A 27,789-nucleotide genomic window follows, 5' to 3' on the forward strand; every position below is an offset into this window, starting at 1 on the left:
TTTTAGGGCGGGTCGGGGAAGGTTTTAGGGCTTAAGGTGGGTGGGAGTATCGGGATAGTTTTGTTTTTGTTTTTAGGGGTGGGGATTGGGGTAGTTTTGTGAGGGGCAGGGGTAAGGGGGTCGGTGTAGTTTTGTTGTTAGGGGCAGGCGTGAGGGGGTCGGGTAGTTTTGTTAGGGGCAGGGGTGAGGGGGTCAGGGTAGTTTTGTTGTTAGGGGCAGGGGTGAGGGGGTCGGGTTTTGTTTTTAGGGGCAGGGGTGAGGGGGTCGCGTAGTTTTGTTTTTGGGGCAGGGGTAAGGGGGTCGCGTAGTTTTGTTTTCAGGGGTGAGGGGGGTCGGGTAGTTTTGTTTTTTAGGGGTGGGCAGGTCGGAGTAGTTTGTTTATTAGGGGTGGGGGTCGGGGATCAAGGTCGTTTGGTTTTTAGGGGCAGAGTGGGGGGTTGTTTTTTTTAGAACTGCTGGGAGGGTTGGGGAAGGTTTTAGGGCTCAGGGTGGGTGGAGGTGGTATTGGGGTAGTTTTGTTTTTAGGGGTGGGGTCGGGAAGTTTTGTTTTTAGGGGCGGGGTGGGGGGGTCAGGGTAGTTTGGTTTTTAGGGGTATGTGGGGGGGTCAGTTGTTTTTAGGGTGGTTGGGAGGTGGTCGGGGAAGGTTTTAGGGCTCAGGGTGGGTGAGGGGTGTTGAGGTAGTTTTAGTATTAGGGGTGGGGTACTTCTGGGCCTTAGAGGGGGTGGCATGCTAGAACCACGCCTGCTGTTCCCACACATGCCTTTACTAGGCATGCTTTTACAACGAAAAATCATTGTACAGGCATGCATGGTAAAGGCATTTGTGGTAACAATGCAGTTGTTGTTCTGATTGTGTTGTTCAGGCATGCATGGTTCCCGCATTCTTTGTTCCATCATACATTCTCTGAGTATGCATGTGGTATGCCTGACTCCACTTCACACATGACCTGACTGCAGAAGGTGACTTGTAAAAGAGTTTGAATTGTGAGAAAGGTATGTTTGACTAACTTGGTTGTTCACAATACTTGTTTTGGGATAGAGCACGTGTACATGACTTTCTCCTTTTGTCTGTGTCATCCATGCAGGTCAACCCCGTCAGAAAAAGGGAATCTGGCGTGCCATCGCCAAGAGAATGCGGACCCTGGGGGTCCACAGCCAGCGGAACATCCACTGTAGAAAGCAGTAGGACCACCCAGGACACTGGGCCTGTAAGACCACTGAGGCCCAGCTGGGGATGTCCTCCCAAGGATGAAGGGGTGCCCGTCAGACCTTGACCCCGCTAAAGGCCCCCATATTGGCGGTGGCCTAGCCTGAGTTGAATCGGCATTTGAGGGCAGCACAGAAGCCACAAGGGGATGAGAACTGACTGCTCATTTACATTCCTCCACAAGGTCAGTGTATGATGTGAAAGACTCTAAGATGTGACATTGGTAAGGGCAAAAGGTAATATGTCGCCTAGGTACAGCTAGATGTAGAGTCCTCAAGATTGGTACATAGGTTTGCACTTTGTATTGTGTATAGGAATATATTACTCACCTATGTCATCCCTTCTGTACAGTAGCATTTGATGATGCACATATGACTGTGACAAATGTGTGCCACTATATTGCTCTTAATACCCTGCTGGTTGTTCCTTGCCACCAACAGATCCATACTCCCAAAATCCTGATTGTAAGTTGTCCTGGTTTTTGCCCTCTATCCATTCAAATGCCCCTTGATCCATCTCTACGCGCAACACTGAGTCTGACAAGTTGAGTACATGTCTACTATTCCTGAGGTTTCCAAAGAGTGTCAACTTATTGTGAGGCTGTGATCTCAATTTGACATTTCACATGCCACAATTGCTGCACTTACTCAGATCTGTTAGGAGGTGTCCCGATTGGTAAGTGAGGGCTAACCATTGGCAGATATAATGTTTCATCAGAATAGACACCCTGCATGTACTAAACAATTACACTATAATTAGACTCCTAGTGCAACCCATATCATTGATATGAGGGCTCAGAATATTAGTACCATATGCATGTTCTTTGGATGGTAAGTGGCTACACAGCAATTTCCAATGTGTTGTGGGCATGCTAAATAGGGCACAACATCTTGGTACAATCTAAACTGGTTTTTACCAACATCATATGTACAGTGTTAGGTTCAGACATATATCAACATTTTGATGCAACTTCCACAAACTTACTTTTGCGGATATGCTTTGAAGAGTTTTGGTATGGAATCCTATAGTTTGTACTGACTGAATTGTGTTGCAGGTGTGGTATTTCACCTTCACATGTTGTTGGAATGGTATTTTGTAGTCAGTCATTTGACTTGCCTCAAGGTGTATGTCTCTATCATGTTAGGCTCAGAAGTGTGTTGTGGCATTTTAATGTTCATATACAGATGTAAGAGTGTTCATGTCTGAAGTGTGGATAGTGATGTTACCACTTGATTAATGGGCTATTGATGATGCCACTCATCATGATTAGTTGTACTGTATGTGTCCTTCATGCACATGACGGGTGTACATTGTACTTAAGGTGTTGATATGGTACCTGGTTTTGTCTGTGGGTAAATCCTTTGGGCTAAGTTTGCCCCTATAAGTGTACTTCTCTTTGTTTACAGGTGGAGAATGACTTAGATCAGTAGCTCCACAAAGTATGTATCATCCTCACCTACATGACTAATGGGACATGTGTTACTGACATGTTTATACTCTATCATACTCCAATGTTTGAAAAGGCAGGTATAGTTGTTGCATGTTTTCAAAATGTCATTTGTGAAGGTTGTGGACTGTGTGACATGAAATGGTTTTGGCTTGTATGCAACATGCTATCTTGTGTTTGGCACATGATGTGGTTCCTTTCCTACTACATGATATCATCAAAAAATGTAGGTATGTGTGGATTTTGTGTAAATGATATGCTGAGCTTAATGTTACCACTATTTCCCATTGCTTGGTTGTTGGTTGACTATGTTGTCGTGGCTAGGGACTCAGATTCATGTTGGCAAGTCAGGTTGTCATGGATTGGTTATTGTGATTACTCTACTGGTATGATCGTTTAGTAGGTGTACGATAGGTGGTTTAGCTGGTGTGTGACATTGTTGTAATGTAGGGGTGCAGGTGGTATCTAGTTGTGACAGGATGTTGGCACTAACCTGGTTCTACCTGGGGGTATAGGTCAAGTGGTTCTAATGTGATTGATGCGTACAGTGTGATGTTAGTGTTTGAAACAAATATGATGGCCCTACCTCTCTTTCTGCTTTTGAACATCAGCATCGGCAGGCGTGGGAGACTGGGCACAGCAGAGTGGAGAAGCTGCTGGCCACAGGACCTCAAGGCACGATACCACCAACACTGAGGCACCCAGTGGCCCGGAGGGCAAGGAGAGTGCCACGGGGAGGCAGGATCCAGTTCATCATCACCAGAATCCTCCTCCAGTGGACACTCCGCGGTGGCAGACCCATATGGGACCACCCCAGCACCATCTCTCTCTGCCACCCCCCTTTCCGCCACCGCCCTCCCTGTAGCTCCCCACCCAGTTGGCTGTGCGCACACACCCACATGGGTGGGCATCTCCTTTGCTGCAGGAACCTCTTCCCCAGCCCCTGTTAGCCCTGCTGCCCTCAGTGAGGAGGGTATTGTCCTCCTGAGCTCCATCTCTGTGGGTCGGTCATCCATCCTGAATGCCACCCAGGGACTGGCAACTCAAAGTCCACAGAGTAAGCGGTCCTAGAGAGCATTCACGTTGCACTGGTTAGCCTACAGGGATGCTTTCAGGCTCTGGCCTCCACACTGAGGGCAGCCAGTGATCTTTTGTCTACCATCCCCCTTCCTCCTTCCCCTTCCCTTCCCAATCCTAAAACCCTCTTCCCAGACCCAGCCAAAGCACACAAAACAGACAAGCATGCATTTACCTCAACATCCAAGGGTAGCTTAGACAGATATGAGCACCACAAGACACACCACCGGCATGCACACAAGCAACATTCAGATGCACACACACAGCAACAGTTTCAACCTGCCCTGACACCCCCAGCATCACAGACAGCACACCTGACACATCTGCAGACAGCACACCAACAGTCATAGATCCAGCCATTACACCTATCCTACCACCAGACAGCACTACAACAGACCCTCAGACATCCACCCCAGTCACCACACCTGCAGACACCACAACCACTGACAATCCTACATGCAGCATATGCACCATACCTGCAGTCACCACCCCAACAGACAGTCACCCACCTACCATGGCATCCCCCAGCACCTCCACCTCCCCTCATCCCAAGACACACAAACATCCACACTCGCCCAGCCAACAGATATCCAGCACCCACAAGTAGACCTCGCACAAACCTGCACCCAGGACATCCACAACAATACCTCTTACAACCACTTCCTCTCCCTCCACACCCTTTTGCTATGACCATCGCTATGTGTCAAAAAAGGCTCTCCTTTCGGAGTTTGTCCTTTTCTCTACTCATCTCCCACCTTGGGACCCCTAAACGTTTTGTTTCCCTCCCCAAGTATGTCCCTTCCACCCACAATGCTTCCCTTGCCCCTCCCCCTGCCAAGAAGTCTACCCCCCAAAAAAGCCAACCCTCCCCTAAGCCTAAACCTACCCCCCTCCCATGCCACATCCCAAAGGCCCCCTCCCAAACCTAATCCCAACCCATGTGATATGTGTGTGTGTTGGCTGTAGTGTGTGTACTGTGTCTATGCAGGTGTGTGTGTGTGGCTGTATGTAAGTGAGCGTGTTAGTGTGTAGTAGCTTGTGGTTGTCGCCCTCGCACCCCCTCCCCAAAGTTATATTGTATGAGTGTACATACATTGAAATATACAACAGTTACAGATAAGTATGTGTGCTTAAGTTGCTGTTGTCGGTGAAGATTCCATTGTCTTTGTGAGAGCAGGAGCAGCAGGATCACGTCTAGTTCTGGTTCCATGGCAGCTCCGGACGAGTATGGCTTCCTGAAGGTGAGTGTTACCTTTTATGCAGTTCATTTCCGCCTGGGTTTCCGTGGTGGCGTTGGAAACCCTGGCGATGTGCTGCCTCGTAATCTGTCCGGCGGTATCAGGGTATCTGCCAGCCTGCATGTGCCTTACGTTGTCTGTTGCGGTCTGACTGCAGTGGCAGTGCTTTGGCTGTATTCTGTTTCCGAATACCGCCATGGCCATAATTTGGCGGTCTTCTCTGCACGCCTGTTGGTGGTATGTCAAAAATGATTGATTTTTGCCTTGAAACACCACAAGAGCTATTGCAAGCTGTTGCATCGTACAATAGTTAAATTGGACACAAATAGGGAACCAATTTATCAGTGATTTGTGAGTAGTTATACTGTACACTTATTAAGGCTCTTTGCTTTCTCCCCGTGAATGCACCCTTTCTAGGTCTTCACAGCCAAAGACTACTTCAGTAAAGTATCGCTCCAGGCGCCATTATCCAGTTAGAGAGAGCCTTCTTTGCCACTGCTCAAAAAAGTGTCATTCACATTTTGAAGAACAAACTTTAGCTTCTGAAGACTCCTCCTTTTCAGGCTACATTAAAAAAAAATACTTAGGTTGCAATTTGTGCGGGCACAAAGAAAACACCCTGATACTTCTTTATGCGAATTGCTGTTGCTTCCATGTGATTGGCTGTATACTCCTCTGACTAAAACAGCCATCTTTCAAAGGTGCATTTCCCTAAGTACAACATTACCATCCTTATGAGAAAAGATGGCATGCTCTTACAAACTTCAGGTGTCAAAAAGTCTGACTTTTCGCAATTTGGATAAGTATCAGTAATGGTTATTATACTGTCAAAGGATTTACCATATTGGTTTGGCTTCCAGTCCGAATGCGGCACGGATAGGTGTCACACATCATGTTTTTAGGAATGTACCCGTATTACTACATGTTCTGAGTAACATCACACAAATCAGCCTAGCTCATCTGTTGGGGAGATCTTAAAGGATTCCAGTCTGGCCTTTCCTCTGAGACTGTGCCCCAACTCCTTCTGGTATGTGGTTACAAAGAAAGGGAGAACACTGCCTACACTCCAGCAACAAGGTCCATTCCCAATGCATCCTGGTAAATGCAGTCGAATAGTAGTCGTTCAGTAAGTAATAAAGTATTTTGCCTCCGTAGGCGCAGCAAGTGCTGTATATCTCTGTACACATGTTTCTGGGCATAGCTCGTCATCAGCAGGGAGCAGCAGGGTATAGGGGCTTGCTTGAAATGCCGCCAAATGTCTTTCTGGGTTTATGTACCACTCATGGCGCACAGGTGCCTCCCAAGGCTATTCAGCCGTAGCTCAAGGTAGCCGTTTTAAAGACAAAGTTACAAAGAAAGGGAGAACCCTGCCTACACTCCAGCAACAAAGTCCAACCCCAATGCATCATGGTAAATGTATTTGAGTAGTAGTCCGTTCAGAAAGTAATAATCGTTCGGTGGCATGTGTAGCTGCAGATACACATGCTGTGCATAGTCCGCCGTCTGGTGTTGGGCTCGGAGTGTTACAAGTTGTTTTTCTTCGAAGAAGTCTTTTCGAGTCACGAGACCGAGGGACTCCTCCCACCTCGGTTCCATTGCGCATGGGCGTCGACTCCATCTTAGATTGTTTTCTTTCCGCCGTCGGGTTCGGACGTGTTCCTTTTCGCTCCGTGTTTCGGGTCGGAAAGTTAGTCAGAATCTCGGAAACTACGTCGGTATTGTTTCGTTCGGTATCGGGGTAGTTAGAACCAATCGACACCGAATCTTGAAGAGCTTCGGGAGCCCTTCGGGGTAACTTCGGGCATCCGTCGGGGCCTGGTCGGCCCGACCGCGTGCAACATCGAGACTGATGGAACGGACCCCGTTCCGATTCTGTCCTAAATGCCATAATAAGTATCCTTATACGGATCAACATTTGGTCTGTAACTTGTGCCTGTCCCCCGAGCACAAGGAGGATATGTGCAAAGCCTGTCGCGTGTTTCGGTCGAGGAAAGCGCTCAGAGACCGAAGAGCCAGGAGGTTGCAGATGGCGTCCACGCCGACAGGACAACAACGGTTCGAGGAGGAGGAAGAAGAATCTTTCTCCATCCACGAGTCGGATTCCGAAGAATTCGACGTCGAAGAACAACCAACCGTGAGTAAGACGTCGAAACAAACATCACACGAAAAGACTGACAAAGCCCAGGGGACGCCACCGCCAACAGGCCATGGCTTAACCCGGAAAGTAGGTGACCGTCCAACGGCACTGAAAAAGGGCGAGCTGCTGTCGAAGTCGTCCGACTCCGGTCGAGATACAGGCACGCAGCACTCTCGGGACCGAGAGAGTGACGCAGACAAAATTCGGCACCGACACAGCGGCTCCGAAGTTGGTCGGCACCGAGAGGGCACGACGCCGAAAAGACAAAAGATCTTGTCGGAGCCGAAAAAATCAAGGGACACGGTTTCAGTGCCGAAACGCCTGGCAACCGAACCGAAAACTGGTTCCTACTCAGAGGAACAGGGACTGTCCTCTCAACTAAAAAAACACAGATTTGAGGAGGAATTACAACCAACTCAGCCAGATCACATGCAAAAGCGGATCTTTATTCAAAAGGATACAGGGAAGATTGGCACTCTTCCCCCAATCAAAAGGAAAAGGAAACTTGACTTCCAGCAAGGAGACAAGCAACCACAAGCGAAGGTGGTAAAGAAGGTAACTCCACCACCCTCTCCACCACCATCAACTCATGCATCACCGGCACAAACTCCACCATTAACACACTCACCAGCTCATACCACAATGATCAGGATGCATGGGACCTCTACGACGCTCCAGTATCGGACAATAGCCCAGAGTCGTACCCAACTAAACCGTCACCACCTGAGGACAGTACATCATATGCACAGGTGGTAGCTAGGGCAGCCGAATTCCATAATGTCTCGCTACATTCGGAGCCTATTGAGGATGACTTCCTCTTTAACACCCTGTCCTCCACCCATAGCCATTATCAAAGCCTTCCCACGCTTCCAGGAATGCTAAGGCACTCGAAACAAATATTTCAAGAGCCAGTTAAAAGCAGAGCCATAACTCCAAGGGTGGAGAAAAAATACAAGGCTCCGCCCACAGACCCTGTCTTTCTTACATCACAACTGACACCAGAGTCAGTAGTTGTGGGGGCAGCTCGTAAAAGAGCCAACTCGCATACATCAGGCGACGCACCACCTCCGGACAAGGAGAGCCGCAAATTTGATGCAGCGGGAAAAAGGGTTGCAGCACAAGCGGCAAATCAGTGGCGCATCGCCAACTCGCAAGCACTCCTGGCGAGATACGACAGGGCTCATTGGGATGAGATGCAACATCTCATCGAACACCTCCCCAAAGAGTTCCAGAAACGAGCGCAACAGGTGGTGGAAGAGGGACAAAGTATCTCGAACAATCAGATACGGTCTTCCATGGATGCAGCGGATACAGCTGCAAGGACAATAAATACTTCAGTCACCATAAGGAGGCACGCATGGCTGCGCACATCTGGGTTCAAACCCGAAATACAACAGGCTGTGCTCAATATGCCGTTTAATGAACAGCAATTGTTTGGGCCGGAGGTCGACACTGCAATTGAAAAATTAAAAAAGGACACCGATACAGCCAAAGCCATGGGCGCACTCTACTCCCCGCAGGGCATAGGCACATTTGGCACATTTCGTAAAACAACTTTTAGGGGAGGGTTTCGAGGTCAACCCACAGAAACCAGCACCTCACAAACAAGACCACCAACCTACCAGGGACAATATCAAAGGGGAGGTTTTCGGGGACAATACAGAGGGGGCCAATTCCCAAGAAACCGGGGAAAATTTCAAGGTCCCAAAACCCCTCAAAATAAACAGTGACTCACAAGTCACACAACCCCTTCACACAACACCAGTGGGGGGAAGACTAAGCCAGTTCTACACATCTTGGGAGGAAATAACAACAGACACTTGGGTCTTAGCAATTATCCAACATGGTTATTGCATAGAATTTCTCCAACTCCCTCCAAACCATCCCACCGAAAACACACAATATGTCAAAACAGCATATAGACCTTCTAGGACTAGAAGTTCAGGCATTGCTGCAAAAGGACGCAATAGAACTGGTACCACGTCATCAAAAGAACACAGGAGTTTACTCACTGTACTTTCTAATACCAAAAAAAGACAAAACTCTAAGACCAATACTAGATCTCAGAACACTAAACACCTACATCAAATCAGACCACTTTCACATGGTCACATTACAAGACGTAATCCCACTGCTCAAACAGCAAGACTACATGACAACATTAGATCTAAAAGATGCGTATTTCCATATACCGATACATCCTTCGCACAGGAAATACCTAAGGTTCGTATTCAAAGGAATACATTACCAGTTCAAAGTGTTGCCATTCGGAATAACAACTGCGCCAAGAGTCTTTACAAAATGCCTGGCAGTAGTAGCTGCACATATCAGAAGGCAGCAAATACATGTGTTCCCATACCTAGACGATTGGTTAATCAAAACCAATACGCTAAAACGGTGTTCACAACATACAAAATATGTCATAGAAACCCTACACAACCTAGGTTTCTCACTCAACTACGCAAAGTCACACCTGCAGCCGTGTCAAACACAGCAATACTTAGGAGCAACAATCAACACAGCAAAAGGGATTGCTACTCCAAGTCCACAAAGAGTACAAACATTTCACAATGTAATACAAACCTTGTATCCAAAACAAAGAGTACAAGTCAAAATAATACTGAAACTACTAGGCATGAAGTCTTCATGCATAGCCATTGTCCCAAACTCAAGATTGCACATGCGGCCCTTACAACAGTGCCTAGCATCACAGTGGTCACAGGCACAGGGTCAACTTCTAGATCTGGTGTTGGTAGACCGCCAAACATACATCTTGCTTCTATGGTGGAACAGTACAAATTTAAACAAAGGGCGGCCTTTCCAAGACCCAGTGCCAACATACGTTATAACAACGGATGCTTCCATGACAGGGTGGGGAGCACACCTCAATCAACACAGCATCCAAGGACAATGGGACATACATCAAAGAAAGTTTCACATAAATCACTTAGAACTGTTAGCAGTATTTCTAGCGTTGAAAGCATTCCAACCCATGATAACCCACAAATACATTCTTGTCAAAACAGACAACATGACGACAATGTATTATTTAAACAAACGGGGGGGGGACACTCGACACAGTTGTGTCTCCTAACACAAAAAATATGGCATTGGGCAATTCACAACCATATTCGCCTAATAGCACAATTTATTCCAGGGATCCAGAACCAACTAGCAGACAATCTCTCTCGGGATCACCAACAAATCCACGAATGGGAAATTCACCCCCAAATACTGAACACTTACTTTCAAATTTGGGGAACACCTCAAATAGATCTCTTTGCAACAAAAGAAAACGCAAAATGCCAAAACTTCGCATCCAGGTACCCACACAGGTACTCCCAAGGCAATGCTCTATGGATGAATTGGTCAGGGATATTTGCGTACGCTTTTCCCCCTCTCCCTCTCCTTCCATATCTAGTAAACAGATTGAGTCAAAACAAACTCAAACTCATACTAATAGCACCAACATGGGTAAGACAACCTTGGTATACAACACTACTAGACCTGTCAGTAGTACCTCATGTCAAACTACCCAACAGACCAGATCTGTTAACACAACACAAACAACAGATCAGGCATCCAAACCCAGCATCGCTGAATCTAGCAATTTGGCTCCTGAAATCCTAGAATTTGGACACTTAGACCTCACACAAGAATGTATGGAGGTCATAAAACAAGCTAGAAAACCTTCCACTAGACACTGCCATGCAAGTAAATGGAAAAGATTTGTTTATTACTGCCATAATGAGCAAATTCATCCGTTGCATGTGTCTCCAAAAGATGTAGTAGGATATTTACTACATTTGCAAAAATCCAATCTAGCTTTCTCTTCCATAAAGATACATTGCGCCGCAATATCTGCTTACCTGCAGATTACTCATTCAACTTCCCTGTTTAGAATACCTGTCATTAAAGCGTTTATGGAAGGCCTAAAGAGAATTATACCACCAAGAACACCACCTGTTCCTTCATGGAACCTCAACATTGTCTTAACAAGGCTCATGGGTCCACCTTTATAACCCATGCATTCTTGTGAAATGCAATACTTAACGTGGAAAGTTGCATTTCTCATTGCCATCGCATCTCTAAGAAGAGTAAGTGAAATACAGGCGTTTACCATACAAGAACCATTTATTCAAATACACAAGAATAAAGTAGTTCTAAGAACAAATCCAAAATTCTTACCAAAGGTTATCTCACCATTCCACTTAAATCAAACAGTAGAATTACCAGTGTTCTTCCCACAGCCAGATTCAATAGCTGAAAGAGCACTACATACATTAGACATCAAAAGATCACTAATGTACTACATTGACAGAACAAAAGTAATTAGAAAGACAAAACAACTATTTATTGCCTTTCAAAAACCTCATACAGGAAATCCAATTTCAAAACAAGGTATTGCCAGATGGATAGTTAGGTGCATCCAAACCTGCTATCTTAAAGCAAAGAGAGAGCTGCCTATTACACCAAAGGCACACTCAACCAGAAAAAAAGGTGCTACTATGACCTTTCTAGGAAATATTCCAATGAACGAAATATGTAAGGCAGCAACATGGTCTACGCCTCATACATTTACTAAACACTACTGTGTAGATGTGTTATCTGCACAACAAGCCACAGTAGGACAAGCCGTACTAAGAACTTTATTTCAAACTACTTCCACTCCTACAGGCTGAACCACCGCTTTTGGGGAGATAACTGCTTACTAGTCTATGCACAGCATGTGTATCTGCAGCTACACATGCCACCGAACGGAAAATGTCACTTACCCAGTGTACATCTGTTCGTGGCATTAGTCGCTGCAGATTCACATGCGCCCACCCGCCTCCCCGGGAGCCTGTAGCCGTTTGGAAGTATATCTTCAACATTTGTACATTTGTAAATATATTACTTTAACCTTCATTTGGTACATACGTATTCATTCCATTGCATGGGCACTATTACTAGCATACACAACTCCTACCTCACCCTCTGCGGGGAAAACAATCTAAGATGGAGTCGACGCCCATGCGCAATGGAACCGAGGTGGGAGGAGTCCCTCGGTCTCGTGACTCGAAAAGACTTCTTCGAAGAAAAACAACTTGTAACACTCCGAGCCCAACACCAGACGGCGGACTATGCACAGCATGTGAATCTGCAGCGACTAATGCCACGAACAGATGTACACTGGGTAAGTGACATTTTCCTTTCACCTCCATAGGCGCAGCAAGTGCTGTATATCCCTGTACACATGTTTCTGGGTTTAGCCCGTCATCAGAAGGGAGCAGCCTGGGTTAGGGCCTTCTGGTATGTGACCCGTCAGGAGAAGGAGTACAGCAAATTTCAGTAGTCTGGTGTACAAAGATCAATGAAAGGTGGATTTTTTTTTTTTTTTGTCCACTCCTCCATGGTATAGCTTGATTCATTTGAGTGGTTTTCTCAACCGGCTTCTTACATGCTTATGATTTCGATTCAGCCTTCACGGGCTGCTGCTCAGTCTGCTCACATTTGTGTAATTTGTGATTCTTAATGGTGTTCTGAGACCCAGGGCTCCAAGGCTGGTTGCAGTGTAAGCCTCCATCATGGTCTGGTAATGTGCTTGCCAAAGTATGTGATTGATAAAGAGAACTAGGAGCTCCAGGGTTGCGAAGAGAATTACAGTGAAGGAAGATGAATTGAGACTGCAATTCTCTTGATGGCCCCCATTAGCGGGATCATTTCCTCTGCAATAGCACAGGCATTAACTTGCATCCACAAGTGAAAACCCACATTAAGTACAGACAGAAACATCATTGACACCAAAATACAACATGCTAAGCTAGCTCTATATGCTCCTGCAGGCTAATATGTGGGTAATCTACCATCAGTATGTACAATAATACCAGTGTACATGTCTGCACTTGGTTGCAAGCATAGCTGCACAGTTCACGAAAAACTTGACTTCATTTAGTTCTCCAGCTTCTTAATATATTGCTTTTAATTTCGAAGAATATTTTATCATGTTGTTTCAGCAGCATACCATCATCATCTGTTGAGCAATAAGTAATTCCACCAAATCTCTGTCATGGTTCACTAACACAGTATTGTGGGAAAAAATGTTATCATCAAAAATATTGTTAACCACAAAATCATGCTCCAATCCTTATAATGGTAAGTACAAAAATATTGTACAAATTATATATATATATAGTTAACTCCAATATCGTCTAGAAACAGACAAAATATAGTTTTTTTTAATGAGTTTAAAGTCGTAAATGTCAAATATTTGAATCTATATATTTCATATAATAATAATGTAAATTAAATATAATCAACATAAATATATATAATGAAGCATAAGTGATAAAAAATATTTTCCACATTATATTAATTTTCTTTTGTGTTGAATGTCTTACTGTGGAGATATATATATATATATCTATATAATTAATACACATAGTTTGTTATATTTAATATTTTACATGTATTAATATGAGAAATATATGTATATATTCATAGTAAATCTGAAATATTAAAAAAATTAATATAGTTTAAAATACAAAAAATGTATTGATTGCTAATGTGTGTATGCATATATATATATATATATTTATATATATATGTGTATGTATATATATATATATATATATATATATATATATATATATACACACACAAAATACATTATAAAGCCTTAAAAAAGCTAAACAATTGAATAAAACAAAATATACTAATCAATGTAGGCATTTAATAAAATCTTAAAAACACATTTATTAAAAATACTATAAACATTAAAATAATATTAGAAATAAAAAATATATAAAGTATAAAAAGATAAAACAATTAGGGGGTCATTCCGACCCTGGCGGTAAAAACCGCCAGGGTCGCGGATGACGGAAGCACCGCCAACAGGCTGGCGGTGCTTCCTGGGCCATTCTGACCGCGGCGGTAAAGCCGCGGTCAGAAAACCGGGTCCGGTGGTTTCCCGCCAGATTTCCCCCGGTTGCCCAAATCCACCATGGCGGCGCTGGAAGCAGCGCCGCCATGAGGATTCTGACCCCCTTCCCGCCACCCTGTTTCTGGTGGTTTTTACCGCCAGGAACAGGATGGCGGGAACGGGTGTCCTGGGGCCCCTGGGGGCCCCTGCACTGCCCATGCCATGGGCATGGCATGGGCAGTGCAGGGGCCCCGTAACAGGGTCCCAGCCTGCTTTTCACTGTCTGCCTAGCAGACAGTGAAAAGCGCGACGGGTGCTACTGCACCCGTCGCACACCAGCAACACCGCCGGCTCCATGTTGCAGGCCCCTTTCCCGCTGGGCCGGCGGGCGCTAACTTGGCTAGCGCCCGCCGGCCCAGCAGGAAAGTTGAAATGGCCCCAGCGGTCTTTTGACCGCGGAGCGGCCATATGGCGGTTACCGCATGGCGGGCGGCTACCGCCGCCAGCCGCAGTTAGAATGAGGGCCTTAGTGTTATAAAATCTATTTAACCAATATTATGAAAACTATTGGAGTCTAAGAATACTCAATATTCTATGCTAACTCTAGTTTTTGCAACAGTAGGGAAAATGTTAAACTTCAGAGAGGTTAGATTTACTGTTCCCACTCCAGTGACTTCAATGATAGGGAATGTGTTATACTTCAGAGGAGATAGATTTACTATTTCTACTCCAGTCAGTGCAACAGTAGGGAAAGCATTTGACTTCAGAAGGGTGATATTTACCATTCCTACTTCAATCCAAGGAACATTTGGTAAAATGTTGGACTACGAAGGGGTGAAATTCACTCTTACCACTCCAGTCGCTGCCACAGTAGAGAAAGTGTTGGACTTTGGATGGTTAACATTCACTATTCCCACTCCAGTCTCAGCAACAGTAGGGAAAGCGTTTAATTTCTAAGGGGTTAAATTTACTATTCTGACTCCTTATAGGGCAACAGTAGGGAAAGTGTTGAACTGCGAAGAGGTTAATTACTATTCCTACCACAGTCTAAACAAGAGTAGGGAAAGTACTTCACTTTCGAATACAGAACATATATGAGGAAACCCATGTAGGTAAAAAAGAAGTTACAGTCTTAATTTTAAAAAAAAAGAACATAAAAATGTATATATTTTTTTAAAAAACTAAAAACAATGAATTTGCAGAATTTCTATTTAAAAAATCAGTTAATAAATAATTGTAACTTAATTATTTATTCATTAACTTCCCACCTGGTACTGCAAACCTAGCAGCCTGCATATAAAATAAAAAATATAAAAAAATCTATTCAATACCTTACATATTTAAAACAAATTAAATAATTAACAGTTAATTGTAATTATTACCTAATTTGCTGCCCAGCCTATACCCCTACAAACCTGCCATCCCAAAACTGAAATAAAATGAAAAGAAAAAAGTATTCCACATTTTACATATTTAAAATTCAATTAAATATTTAACAATGAATAATAACTTGTTAATTATTTCTTAAATAACTTACCATCCTAAACTCCTACAAACCTAGCAACCTGCAAATAACATTTAACAAAAATAAATCAGTATTACATAAAATACATAATAAATATCAATAATATAATTGAATAAAATGTATGTAATGATTCTTAATAATCTTTACCTAATTAACTCGTACCCAATCTCCCTACAAACCCAAAAGCTTGCTACAACACTATAAATTACTATTAAAAAATAATAAATTCTAAGTCACTTAAGATTCTAAGCTATATTTGAAAAACAATGAATACATTTTATATAAACAATAGTAAATAGAAATAATATATCAACTAAAAGAATAAAATATTTAAAATATATATTTTTATACTCTATATTTTAAAACTATGTTAAAAACGTACATTTTATTCAAAACAATATTACCTCAAAAAACGATATTCTTGCCTACAATATTTGTGCATCACAATATTTGTGTGTCACAATAATAATTTTCTGATATTTCTGTCTCCCGATATTTTTTAATTGATATTTTGTCCAAACACCCTTGGTCATTCCAAGTACCACTAAAAACAAGGCTAGTTCTTAAAGTGATTTGAAAAAGATAGGCGCCTCTGAAAGAGGCATGACCTAAGAAGTGTACCTAGGAAGCCTGTACAAGAGACGCCGTCAGTGTAACTGAGGGTATGGCCTAATAACTGTGAAATGGAATCTTGTGCTTGCCAAATTCATAAAGAGCATTTTGCTGGACAGGAGACAAAACTTGCAGGTGAAAAGATATTTGAAACAGTTTATATGGCACCATTATTCTGATAGATTCTTACAACCATAGCTTCCTCACTTTAAAATAACTCCCAGGTGCCACACTGGATCCAGAGTCATTTCGTAGCACTGCTTCTGCACTCCACTTGGAGATGCCTTGCCGCTCCACACTGGCTGTGCACAACACCGAAAGTGACAGGGCTGGTGCTTATCCTGTCTGCTCTGGACCCAGGTGACTGGATGGGGTCCTGGACTTCCAGGATGTATATTTTCAGATACCCTTTTGGCAGACCCCCCATAGGCATTATCTGTAGTACAAGGTGGGTCAGGATCGTTTTCTGTTTACTGTGCTCCCCTTCAGCTTCACCAGTACCACTCAGGTGATCACAAAAGAGATGGTGATGGCTGCTGCCCATCTTCTGAGGTTGGGAGTCCCTCTAGTCCTGTACCTTGACACCTGGCTGCTGAAGGCGGACTTGCCACAGTCCGTCATGGACCACCTCTGGACAATGGCGGAACTCTGTACACTATTCGGCTTCACTATACACGAGCTGAAGTCCCACCTGACTCCTTTCTCAGAGGCTTCCGTACACTGGGGCAATCCTGGACATGGTGTAGTTCAGAGCTGTTCCTCCACAGTAGCAAGTTCTGGACATTCAGGCTATGATCCTGATGTTTCAGGCTCATTGCTGGATTACTGCTACAGTGGCTCTGAGGCTTCTTAACCTCTTGGCCTTATGCATCCCCTGTGCTGCTCTGCAGTGGGACTTGAAACTCCAGTAGGTCCAGCATTAAGGTTGCTGTTGTGACACCATTTAAGTTTCAGAGAAGACAGCTGAGGATCTGCTGTGGTGTCTGTTTGAACGTAGTTAGTCCTGTGATAGGCCCCTCTCACTTCCCCACTCGGAACTGATAATTGTGACTGACACATCACTGCTGGGCTGGGGAAAACATCTGGGGTGACTGGAGATCAGAGGACTGTGGTCTCTGACAGAAGACCAGCTACACATCAGTCTGCTGGGGCTGCTCGCCATTCATTTAGCTCTGAAGGCCTTCCTGCCATCCATCAGAAGTAAGCTGGTGCAGGTTCTCACAACACCACTGTGCTGTGTTACTACAACAAACCGTGGAGTAGGGTCGTGGTTCAATGTCAGGAGGCATTGTGTCTCTGGTTTGTTGGAGGGCCTGGCAGCTTCCTAATCACAAATATCTAGCAGAGTCCCTGAATGTCAGAGTGGGCAAACTGAGCTGATGTCGCTGGAAGATCACCAGTAGCATCTGCATCCCAGAGTGTCACAGGGCATCTTCCAACAGTGGCAGAACCCTGGCTAAATCTTTTCGCGACCACTGACACGCAGTGTCTGTAATTTTCAGTGTTGGAGTTAGAACAAGCAGTATAGCTGGAATGGAACGAGGAACTCCTGTATATCTTCTCACTTGTACCTCTCCTGCCCCAAGTTCTGAAGAAGATCACAAACGTCCAGGTCTAGGTTATCCTAGTGACTCCTGATTGGGTCAGAACAGTGCGGTGCCTGGTACCTGGAAATCATGGTGATGAGTATTTGTCCTATGACCAGTCTGTCACTTCACAAGGACCTTCTGTCTTGGGAACACCTCACACGTGAATCTGCACAATCTATACTTCCATTTGTTGTGACTGAGCAGTGGCAATTGAGTGCATTATATTTGCATCCTGAAGTAGTGGATATCATCCTTCTCCCAGGCGGCATGCCACAAAATCCATTTGTGACTGGCAGTGGGACAAATTTGTAACCTGGTGTGGTTGACCCAACCATCCTTGTTCAATTCACCTGACGTGGGGCCTGATTTAGAGTTTTGCTGATGGGTTTGTCAGTCACAAACGTGATATATATCCCGTCCGCCGTATTATGTTGTCCATAGGCTATTAAGGCATTGTAATACGGCAGACGGGATAGTGTTACGTTTCTGATGGAATAGCCCCATCCACCAAACTCCAAATCAGGCCCTTGGTCTTTACATTTCTCATGTAAACTCCTTCCACTCACTCCTCTCTGTGTCTCCTGACCTTGAAGAAGGTCTTTATCATTGCTATTATGTCCACTCTCCATTTGAGAGAACTACAGACACTTTTAGTGCAGCTGCCCTGCACTACCTTTTTCCTTTACAAATTGGTGCTAAGGAGTTTGGCAGCCTTCTTTCCAAAAATTGTATGAAACTCCCTTCCACATTTGGCAATCTATCATTCTGGCAGCCTGTTTTGCTTCCCATCACCCCTCAAAAGAAAAAGAGAGGTTCCTTCAGTTGGAACCCAATGAGGTTTTAATGTTTTACATCGATGAGCCAACGGACCATTTTATTAGGTTCTCTGGTAAGGGAAGGCGGTGAAAAGACATCCTTGTTGAGTTGGCTAGTCCTCTGTATTAAGATCCGCTATGCACTGACCAAGAAACTGCCTTGAGCAGGTCTGAGAGCCCATTCCACTAAGGCTAAGGCTGATTCCACACCATTGGCACTGGGAGTTCCTGAGCTTGACATCTGCCAAGCTGAGCCATGGGTGTCCATGCATATGTTCACGGAGCACTACTGCCTTGAAAACCAGGTCCAGCTGGAAGGACATTTTGACAGCTTGTTCCTGCAAAACATTTTGGTCTGAGCTCGCTCCACAGATCCTTCACCTTGGGGAGGCACTGCTTTGGTATCTATTCAGAGGTGAGTAATCTACGGTTAGAAGTGTCCATCAGAGAAACAATTTGCTTAACTTTGGTAATGCTCTTCTGGTGGATGCTCTAGCTAGCCGCAGGTTTCGCACCTCCTCCCACCTCACCGTTCTTTGGAGTGGCCTCTTTTTAACTTCTGTAAAGGTCCCTAGTTAGTATTCAGCACACTGTTACCAACTATTGTTCACACTCTGCATATGAGGTTGCAGAAAGAGAAAGGTAAGAAACGGATATCAGTGCCCAGGGGTGGCACTTATATAGGGCTCCACCTTGTCGTTTTTGAGGCAGTGTGGGGCCAGCGCAGAGCCAATAACACCACTTAGAGGCATAGGAAAGCACCGCTCAGAGAAAGTCTCCAGATCCAGTCTGGTGCCTGGGGCATTATCTAAGGTAAGGAATCTGGGGTTACATAGGGTATCTGCCAGAAGGAGAATTATCAAAGGTAAATAACTTTGTTCTCTTGAATCATAAGCAATAATACGCTTCCGAGGGTAAATTTAGAATGAAAAAGGGTATTCACTTAGAATGAAATAGTATCTTATTTTCTGGAAACACCGCTGTTAAGCAACAGTATGCATCCCCCCGCTTCATTCCAACTTCACAAAACGCACTCCTGGGGACATTGCGTCTGTGCTCCTGCATGTTTACAGGCACAGTATTGGTTCGCTAGAGTACTGAATAACACTTCAAAACTCCATCACTAATGAGGTGCATCACAGTTGTTTAATTTGACTGGACATGCAAGTTATGTTGTTTATCAGCTTTCAATCAAGAGCAGGTCATCAGTGTCTTAGAGTGGTGAAGGTTCAAGGAATTTCCCATCTTTGACTGTTAATTTGGAGTGACAGGGATCTGATAAAAATGCATTTTGCCAAATGAAGGTTGTCATTCTTCCAAAGAAACATTATTCAGGCATTTGTTGAAAAATAAAACGCAATATTTCAGGACTATGGAGTAATAAAGTAAGAGGTTTTTTTTTTTTAGCAACTGGGTCTGTGGGGCTCTTTCTTGCTATCAAATGCCAAAGTGTAAACTGACATTTTTAAGCTCATCCATAGCGAGAACACAGACATTCTATACATACAATCTTTAATAAGAATGTAGATCTTGTACCTGGTTAAATACAATATTTTCCTCTGATGTTGGCCACAAACCCAGCAGTATGTATGCCAGATTATGGGCCTGATTTAAATATTGTCGGAGGGATTACCCCATCACAACGGTGATGCATATCCCGTCTGCCAAAATCTAAATCCCATTATACCCAGTGGAATTTAGATTTTGGCGGACGGGATATCTGACACGTTGTGACAGACCAGTCCCTCCACCAAAATCTAAATCAGACCCTTAGTCACACCAGTGCGAAAATACAGTCAAAGTGAGTTGTTAATGGCTAGATTGATGCTTTTAGCATCCAGCGTTTAACTTTTAAATAAATAAATGTCGGTGCTTCAAATGTTTCATATCTGGTGGCGGCAGGCCCTTTCCCCTCCACTCCCAGGCACTCTTAACATATACATACACCTGCTAGAAGGTATTGGAGTGTGATGCTTCTCGGTGTCACATAGCTTTAGGCCTCATTTTCCCCAGCCTCAAGTGTAACTCACGTAGCCCGCTCCACGCTGCCCACTGGTAGTGGGCCTGACTTCGAGGGGCCAGCCTCCATGAGCTTGCCTCATCTGTACAGGCCGAATCAGTATGAAGCAAACCGTGTGAGAGTGCCCGGAACAAGTTCTGGACCCTTGGAAAGTGTGCAACTATGACCCAACGGCAACCATAGGAGCAAATTAAATGTTAGCATCAAAAATAGGGTTTATTCTGCAGGTCTCCACTACTTCAGCCTAGTGTTTAGCATTATACATACAATGTGTGACACCTTTAGCCAGTCCTTACTTTGTCGCCAGCCAACCATAATAACCGCATTAAAAAGTAAAATGAAATATCACTCTCCTAAGATTAAAACATAGCCACCACTTGGTTAGTTATGTTAGATCGTCATTGTATGTGTATAAAATAAAAAGTTTTCTTCTGCATTGGCACCACTGCATTAGAACCTTAGCAGATAGCACACCAAACTCCCATGTTACATCAGCCCCCAAACACCACCAAATGCCTAAATTATACAAAATAATAGTACACCAGAGTCCCCAGTACGCTAAAGCTCCCTGACTATTTAAGTACTAATACATATCATGTCACACCAAAGCTTATAACCGGGCTGTTAGCCATACAGCACTGTATAGCAACTCACCGTAGCACCAAAAAGCCATTATATCATGCATCTTCTCAAATCACACCCTAGAGCGAGACACCCCTCCCTTAACACTCCACCTGCTGACTGCACACTGCCCACTCTTTCTCACATTTATCTATGCATACAAACTCACATGTAAAGGACAATCTTTCAGATATAAACAAACCTTGGTAAAGCCAATTGGTATGGTTTTTGCTAGGAAAGGTGTTTTGGAATAGACATTTGTTGTGTGTAAGAACCCGAAACAAATGTAGTGTTGAAGGAATACGTTTATTCTCTCGTAAAACGGCACACGTCCCAGGTCGACTCACTTTCTTCATGGAACGTACTCCTGTGGCAGCATTCCAAACCCTAAGTTCTATAGGTAAGGCTCTTAATAATAGCAACTCATAACACATCTTCCCCCTTAACAAAACTAAACATAATAGAGTATAATTTAATCAAACATCTAAACAGAGGCTAAAAATTAAACTAAGGAAACAGTTCAAATAGAACATTCTCTAACTCAGTACAAAATATTAATGCAAACATGCAGTACCCTTCCCTTAACAAAAAAAAAAACTGTTAAGTCACTTTTCATTCAATTCAAAATATAATCATGCAAATATGCAGGAACAGCAGTATTCCTCGCATTGCATACCCTCCCAGTGACAGACCTAGTACCAATTGGATCAGGCGCTTTACCCTGGTCATCCTTAGTGGCTTCCCCAGATGGACCAGCATCCAGACCAGGGGATAACCGATTTTTTTTTAATGCATGAGATGGGAATCTCCTGCTTCATGATTATAAAACCCAAGGTTGACTCCAGTTACCCCGGTTCGACCATCCTCACTCAAACCATCCTCCAACCATCATGCATTCTCAGCTTCAGAAACTTCACCATGCGGCATTATTACAGTTGTACCAGAACCACAGTCATGTTCTCTTCTGACTAAAGCTGTTTCTGTTTTATTCCACCACTTGTCATTCTCAATCAGTATGGCATGATTAGAAACTTTTACCATCCATGTGGCAGAGAACAACTTGGAACCTAACTTCTTTTGTCTTTGAGGTCTCCTAATCTTCACCAGATCACCAACCTGGAAGACAATCCCCTTAACATTTTTAAGAGCATGATAACTCTCTATATCTCTCTTTTGTTCTTTTATCACCCTGCTTCGTATCTCCTGCTTCAGTCTTGCTTAATACCCATGCAGGAGACAAATACAAGAAGCATGCTTGCCTTTCAACAATACAAAAGGTGAAACTCCTGTGGATGAATGCAGAGTATTGCAGTAGCTCCACGACCTGTCTTGAACTGCTTTAGATACATATACCCCAGCTGCGAACACTAACTGAACAGTTTCTTTCAACACTTGGTTAACTCTTTAACCATTCCCTTGCCTTCTGAACTATACAGTGCAACGATGAGATGTTTGATACAATGATTATTGATTCATTGTTTTATGGCATTGGATTTAAATTGCACTCTATTGTCTGTTACAATAACCTGAGGATAACCCTCTCTTTCAGATAAAGATGACAAAAATCCTAATACTGCCTCAGTACTGGGTTCATTTATGAACTTGCACTCCACCCACTTAGAGTAGTAATTCACAAATACTAAAGCATGTCTCATACAGACTGGTAAATCAAACATAGGACTTTGTTGTCCATGGCAAGCCACAAATAGAAATCACACACCCTTTTCTTTGTGTCAGTTATGCCAACATGACCTTGATGGGCATGCTCAACCAGACACTTTCTTAAACATCTGGGGGAATTAGTCTGTTGCCACACAACACCAACTTATCTTCAAAAGATAGTTCATTTTTGATCTTGTGAAAATATTTAATTGCCTCACTTATGTTCCCTTCCTGTGGCCATTAGTGATAAACCAGCTTAACAAGTTTTGACAATCGTCTTTTTCAGTACATTCCTTCCATTCCTTACACAAAATAGTTTTATTGGAAATTTTCACACCGTTCACTCTTCTGACCACACACTCAACCTTATCATCCATAATTTCTTCCACAGCCATAGGACACCTTGACAGATAATCCGCCCTAGCTTTCTTTGCACCTGGAATATATTGTACATCAAAGTTGAAGTCATACTTTCTTGAAAGTAGCCCAACTAAACAAGGACTGGCTTACTCAAATTCTTCTCAGATAGCAAAGGCACTAAAGGTTTATGGTCTGTAATGAGAGAAAAACTGCATACCCACAGATATGTGGAAAAATGCCTGGTTGCCCACATGCAGGCCAATACCTCGCGTTCAATCGTGCTGTAATTGCACTCCGTCGTGGACTGGCGTCTGGAAGCACAAGATTCAGTGCCTTCTTTTCCTTCTTTCAATTGTGATAGTACTGCCCCAGCCTAATTCTGATAACATCAACTTTCACTATTGACTTGGCATCATCTTTGAATGGAGCTAAAGCAGGTGCATCTACAATTAATTGTTTAAGTACCTTATGCTTCATTTTCCTCAGACCCCCATATATATTCAGCCCCCTTGCGTAACATTCGCCTTAGGACTTCAGTTAGTATTGCAAAATTCAATCTGAATCTGAAATATTATTCACATAACCCTAAGAAGGATCTTAATTGGTATTTATCTGTAGGCTCCAGGCTCTGTCTTATAGTATCAACCATATTTAACTTGGGTTTAATACCTGCCTTAGACGAAATGTGTCCCAAGTACTCCACTTCAGGAGCCATGAAGTAGCATTTTTCTCTTTATACTATTAAACATTGACTTTTGTGTGTGTTTAAAATATTGTTCAGAACGTCAAAATGTTCTTCCTCATTGCTTGTGAATATCAGGATGTTGTCCTGATATCCGAGAACCTATTTATTTTCACCCCAAATTTTAAACATTAGTTGCAGCCGAGGCTAAGCTGAAAAGTAGTCTTAGGAACCTGTAGGCACCAAAAGGTGCATTAAAAGTAGTTAATGGTCTAGAATTGTGACACAGTTCAATTTAGTGGTATGCAACTCTAGGGTCAATGGTAGAAAAAACTTTAGCATATCCGACTTGTGCTAACATTTCCTGGATTTTGGGGAGAGGAAAACAATCTACTAAAATGCTGTTGTTAAGGTCCACACAGAGTCTCATATCCCCATTCTTCTTCTTGGCAACTGCAATGGGGGACACCCACTCTTAGGCATTGAAGGGCTCAATGACTTTTTCAGAACATAACTTGTCAATGTGATCCTTTAACTGACCGCTGATACTTAAAGGAACACTTCTCATTTTGTGCTCGACTGGCACAGCATTTAAAAAAATAAAATAACTTAATGCTTGAACCTTTTTACCAACCCAAGTCTACCTTCAAACAAAGACTCATGCTTCTCAAGCAATTCTGTTAAACTCTGAGGTTGAGTTAAAAGACCTTCCTGTGTTTTGTGGTGTTTAAGGTTTGTACCGCCTGATCTACTAGAGAAATGGGATATCTGGTGTAAGTACCATGTAAGTGTTTCTTGATCTCTCCACCCCAAAATATTGTAGCCTTTTACTGTAACTTACATTTTTGTGGAGATGGACCTCCCTTTAAATGACAATTCATCCATGAAATAGCCCATCAAATCAATACTATGCTCCCCAAAAGCTATGGTGGGTATAGCAGGTGGCAACTACCTACTCTGAATGGTACAATGTGTCAGTAATAATAGTGAGGGTGATCCTGAATCCAATGTAACCTTCAATGTAATCTTTAATGTACTAATTTCACAAATGGGATCACCACTTTCAACATTTCCTTGTGGATTCTTAATCATCTTAACGGATAAAACAAGCCTGGTGTCTAATTCTTATGGAGCACGAGAATCCTCTTCTAACAACCCCACTTTTTGTGTGCCCTTGCAAACTTTTGCGAAATGACCCCTTTTTTTATTTTTCAAAAACTGTTTATTTGACGCGGGCCAATTTTTAGCATTGGCTAGATGGTTGCTAGAACCACATCTAAAGCATGAGTTGCAATTTCCACTAGGTCTCCCTCCCTCCCTTTGTATCTTTATCAAGAGAATTTTGAGTCTTAATTTTAAGTATGATTGCATGCACCTGTTCTGTACAAGTTTGTTCCTTTCCTTTGTTCAATTCTTTTGAGGCTTGAGTTGACCTTTCAATTTCTCTAGCTATTTCTCTTGTTTCCTGCAAATTGAGATTACAACAACATAATTTCTGATGGCTGCGTCTGTTCCTGAAATAATTATCCAGGTTTCCAGCAATGTCACATGTTGAGGCTAATACTCCTTATGCCACTAAGAAATTATCAATAGTCTGACATTGGGATTGTGTTTTACTAAATTAGTCTGTGTCTTTCTGCTATAATACTTGTATTATTCTTGAAGTGAGCTTTTATTCTATTAATAGCTTCTGTATAAGCATCTCATTCTATGTCAAGAGGTTGGGGAACTGTATGTAAATGGCCAAAAATACTTCAACCTTCCGCACCTAGTCATTTATAAGGCAGAGCAAATTTTCTTCTTGTATTAAATTTATCTACATCAATAGCAAATAGATAGCTGTCAAAATGTTTGAACCAATAGATCCATTTGTACTTGTGGACACCTGTTTCTGTTAAAAATGGCGGAGGAATATTAGCGTTTTGCATATCGTAAAAATTCTTGAACAAGAAAAGTAGCAACCAATACTAGCTTAATTTATAATACCTCTTCCTTCTATTATACACTAAATGACACAAAATGTTCACAATGGTACTATGTGACTGGAAACGCAGGGATTGAAGTGTTATAACGGACAATGACTACATAAAATAAAAAAATATACCCATCGCTGAGAACAGGCAACTAATCCAATCAATTATGCACAGGAACTTTGATGAAAAGGCATGCCTATTATCGAAATGATAAGCAGGTAATTTGGCAAATAATATTAAGGGTGTGCTTATCGCCGACGATAAGACTATAATCCAATTCAGAAACTATGATGGCAATAAGTTCAACACTATGAGACTTAATGATAATTTATTACATCCCAAAATATGGCCACCACGTGTGTATAGACATAATTTCAGCAGGCAATAGGGCTTGCAGGGTTCTTCTACAGCATGTGACTTGATGCTGAAAAAGAACGCTAAAAGCAGCCATGACTCGTGCCCTGTTCCTCGACTCTATGTGGCAACGGCAACCTCGTTGAGGCCAAAGCAAAGGTCCTCAATGGACTTGCGCTGGCCTCAACACACAAATCTCTGCTCGCGTCTGGTTGAGTGAAAATCAGCGCGTCTCACACCGGCAGCGACAATATGATGGCACGCGTTAAAACTGGTACAACAATAATGAAATGTGCGCTGTTTCTTAATCTGCTGAGCAAACAGTATGCCACTCACGCCCTGCGCCAAACTTGCCTTAAAGTTACTCAACTGCCATCTCAAGTAGCAGAGTTCTAGATGCTTGTTGCCAAAATGTGTTGTGTGTAGCGACACAAAACTAATGTACAGCACACGTCCTCTCCAGTCATTTGTCCCCAGGTCAACTCACCGTCTTACTGGAACGGACGTGGCGACATACCAAACCCAAAGTTCTATACCTAAGGCTCTAATTAGTAGCAACTCATAACAACGTCTTTGTCTGTTGCCTCCAGCTGTCTTCGAAAGAAAATTTAATAATGAAGCAAAATCTTGGGTTAAAACAATAAGGAAGCTGGGAGTAGTGCCCCCATACAGAACAGACTTCTTATGCAGATGTCAGCTGCCCAGGGCCCTGGAAATCTTAAGGATTTCAGGGGCCCTGGGCCAAACTTATTTTGTGGGCCCTGAATCGTAGCAGCTTTGAATTTATGGTCTAATTTCAGCTCCTTCATGCCCTCTTTGGCCAGGTCACTCACAGTGCACAGGTACATTGGTCTAAATTCTATGTGTATTTATATCTACTATTCAGGGATAGTGAAATGTGTTTCCAATATTTTAATACAGCTGCAGTTCACTAATATTACTGCAAATCTTCTTTGTGACCGCTCCAATTTCATTTCTCATATGTGAGGTCCTGTTTTGATCTAAAAGAAACTGTTTATATGGATGTTGCATGGTGTTGAAAAACGAACATTTCCCTGCCAAATGTATGTAATAGATTCTTATACATCACACACATTAAAATAAATTAAATTGATATTTAAAACAATCTGTTAAGAAATATTTAAGGTCAGCAGGGCATGCTCTGCAGAACAGAACTGGCTCTATCAAGGGCCCTCTGAAAGGATAGAGTGTTAGTCAGTAAATAAAGTTTATCTTTTAAGGTATGAACTTCAAAAGCATATAAGAGCAAAATATTGCATAGTAAATACTTTTGTCAAAGGGCTAGATTTTCCCTCCATCCTTAAGAAAGCCAATTTGTGTATGCACATCAGTGGCGGCTCCTCCATGTGGGCGGAGGAGCACCCCCCCCAACCTCCCGCCTGCAGCGGCATCTGCAAAACCTTTTAAAGAAAAGAATAGTAAACTATGTTTATTATCGTTTTCTTTGAAAGGGGCGTTGCCACAGGGGTGACGTGCACTGCGGTGGAGTACTCAGCACTCCCCCTTCACAGCGCACGTGTGTTCGGCCGGTCGTGTCGGGCCAGCCA

General features: G+C 43.2%; 1 protein-coding gene across 2 annotated transcripts in view; it reads left to right on the forward strand.

The window, feature by feature from the left end:
* Window positions 1-27,789, forward strand: part of MAP3K5 (mitogen-activated protein kinase kinase kinase 5) — a 759,411-nt gene that overhangs the window by 489,726 nt on the left and 241,896 nt on the right. The window lies entirely within an intron of this gene.

Source organism: Pleurodeles waltl, chromosome 5, assembly GCF_031143425.1.
Source record: "Pleurodeles waltl isolate 20211129_DDA chromosome 5, aPleWal1.hap1.20221129, whole genome shotgun sequence".
In the NCBI taxonomy this organism is placed as follows: Eukaryota; Metazoa; Chordata; class Amphibia; order Caudata; family Salamandridae; genus Pleurodeles; species Pleurodeles waltl.